Raw genomic sequence first — 3075 nt, 5'->3', positions numbered from 1 at the left:
AGGTTTATAGTGTTGCTTTTATGTGCAAAATAACAAGAAAGAAACCTTCTACATAGTTACAATTTGCTCCTATTTCTTCATAAATAGTCACTACCTACATGCATTGTCAACTTTACACGTGGGCGACGTTGCCGTCTCTATCTGCATGCTGCATTCACGAGTTTCCCATTCCCAGGATGCATTGTGAAATCAGGGGTCTAAACCTAATTGGCATAGGACAGGAAGGCATCGGAATGATCCTGTTGACGTTAAACAGCTTGTTTTTCACTGTGTTTTGAGGTGTTGCGTCATTTTATGCACAACATTAATTAAATTACTATGGGTTGAATCTGACAACAAATAGAGAATGATTTTTTTTTGAATATGTGGTTTGTAACGTTATAGTGGTAACGCTATACTGATGCTGTAACGTTACAAACCACATGTTCCATGTTGATCATGAAAAGAACACTAAAACTTCATTCTCTATTTGTTGTCAGATTCGCCCCATAGTAATTTAATTAATGTTAAGCATAAAATGCCCAACACCTCAAAACACAGTGAAAAACAAGCTGTTTAACGTCAACAGGATCATACCGATGCCTTCCAGTCCTATGCAAATGAGGTTTACCCCTATTTTCGCGTTGCTTTCTGGGGATGGGAAACTGGTGAATGCTGCATGCAGACTCATCGCTGAAAGCGATATTGTTTTTCGCACCAAATATTCATTTATTGCATAAATCATCAAGTGATATCTACGCTAGACTGCAGACCCATCACTGAAGGCAAGATTACTTTTCGAATTGAATATCAGAATCATCTTGGAGTTGAGCTTTGACCTAAGTGAATGAATTTTTCATGAGATCTTACGTACCAGATGAGTCTATAGGCAAGTCTCTTTTTCCCGAGTTTCAACGGCTGTTTACAGGCGGCGGTACACTGACAACGTTTTAACCGTTCACCATCGTTAACAGAAGTTGGCCCCCGTTAAAGCAACGCCGTGTACGCCCGGCCACCGCTGATGTTTCTGGAAGGGCCCTCCTACCGCACCGAAAGTTTTGAGCTGCACAAAATATTGCGAACGGTGGGGAGGGGGCAATTTTCCGCCCCGGCAAAGTTCACCCCCGCTCCACCAACGCCCAGTCAAAGTTTGGCATCGCTAGCAGGGTGTCGCTAGACGCAAGTTCGTTCACGCTTGGGTCCGCTAGGCCAACACAGAAATCTTGAACGCTGGACCACCACTGCTTCGCCAGCGTTGCCCGGGCGGCGATTAAACGTTGCACAAACTTCGCTGGAGCCGTTGCAAGCGTTTTACGAGCGGACAGAATTTACCACTAAAATAAAGATATTTCCATTCTTTTGCTCCTTACATTGCTCAGATGATAAGTTAAATGGAAGAAGAGTCTAGCAGAGAAAGCAGTGTTCATAACAAGATGGCGTCCCCTTCACACCAAGATGTCAACAAAGGTAAGTTATAACCATTTGTTATTTTGTATATTTATTTGAAAAATAACATATGATACTCCTATAGTCCACACGCAAACTACAATGTATTAGATATACGTTAATACTGTTGAATTAACGTCATAGTTTAGATAAATGTCCGTTGTGTTAATGGTTGTGTTAATAGTCTAAACCATCTAAATCAATTTGCATAATCAACTGATCATAAATTTTAGCAGCGCTTAACGTTTTTTTATCACGTTATGCGCTGCTAGAATTTATGATAAAATTTATGATAAAATTTATTAAAATTTATGATAAAACTTATGATAAAATTTATTATAAAATTTATTATAAAAACTTTTTTCCAATAATGATATTCAATTTTCCGTAACTCCAATTGAAATTTTTAAACGTAGTGTGGCGTAGCGGCAGCATGCACGACTCGGAACTCGGTTCGCTGACATGCCCCCGATCTTGTGCCCTTCGGAAAGGCACTTTACACGACGTTCCTCACAAATCAAGTAAAAATGAGAATTGTCTTGTCCTGTATTCTTCCTCTGTGTTGGTGATGGCATAAAATAAGTTGATGTAAATATAACTTGAGTGTGCTGTCAGCATGTCCAGTCATGAAATGTTCGAATAAAAAAAGTTACGCTTTACACGTAGAGGCAATGAGGTAGTGAGATAGACATCTACTCAAGAGCAACAAGTACTAGTGCAGATATATGTGGACAAAATACTACAACTGATGAAAATGGTGGATATATGTAGCTCATTGTGAGCTTGACACCGCGTATGAATGATCTTCATTTTTTATTTTTTATTTTATTTTTATATTCCAACATGTACTCACAAGACGTGGTGACGACACACTCAAGTTTTTGCAACTTATATTTATGCCGCCACCAACACAGGGGACAATACAATACTCATTTTCACCTGAGCGAAGTGAGGAAAGTCGTGTTAAGTGCCTTTCCCAAGGGCAAAAGATCGGTGGCATGTCAGGACTCGACCCCAGGACCTCTGGTTCCGAGTCGTGCGCTCTGGCGCTACGCCACACGACCCCACAACCCTTCATATTTCCGCCTACAAATGTCGCAATCTGCCTTTTCTGAAAGAAAATAATAACTTGAAGATTCTCAAATAGCTTTTCGAGACTAATCCTTCAAAATACACTTAATAAACGATGAGAACATTAAAGCTGCTTGCTGGGCTGACGTCACCATTGTGTTGCGCAATGAAGGCCACCAAATGATTCTAGTCCCTAGTTAATACATTTAAATTCTCTTCTGTTTTTCTAAATGTTGGTATAATGTGGATACTTTTGACCTAGAAGAGCCAGGCATGGTCTAAAGTTTCGTAATTTGATCCAGTTTTGTTCATTTTACCAGTTTAGTGAGCGTAATGACAGATCAGAGTACTGTTAATTTAGAATACTACCGTTTATCGTGAAAGTTCATCTGTGTTGGTAGTAATCATAGTAAAGCATTGAACTTTATTCCAACACAAGGGTTACAGAGCGATCAAATTTTCAGCGACCACTGTCGCCTTCATCAGGATAATTTTAATTAATGAGTCATTGCACGAGAAAACCAGGCAGAGGCCGGAAGATGGGGGTCGGCCAAATCGGCTCATACTTTGTATGTGAGA

The sequence above is a fragment of the Branchiostoma belcheri genome, unplaced genomic scaffold (genome assembly GCF_001625305.1).
Source record: "Branchiostoma belcheri isolate BF01 breed outbred unplaced genomic scaffold, Haploidv18h27 scaffold156, whole genome shotgun sequence".
NCBI classification, from domain to species: domain Eukaryota; kingdom Metazoa; phylum Chordata; class Leptocardii; order Amphioxiformes; family Branchiostomatidae; genus Branchiostoma; species Branchiostoma belcheri.
Note: the sequence above shows the minus strand (reverse complement) of the source record.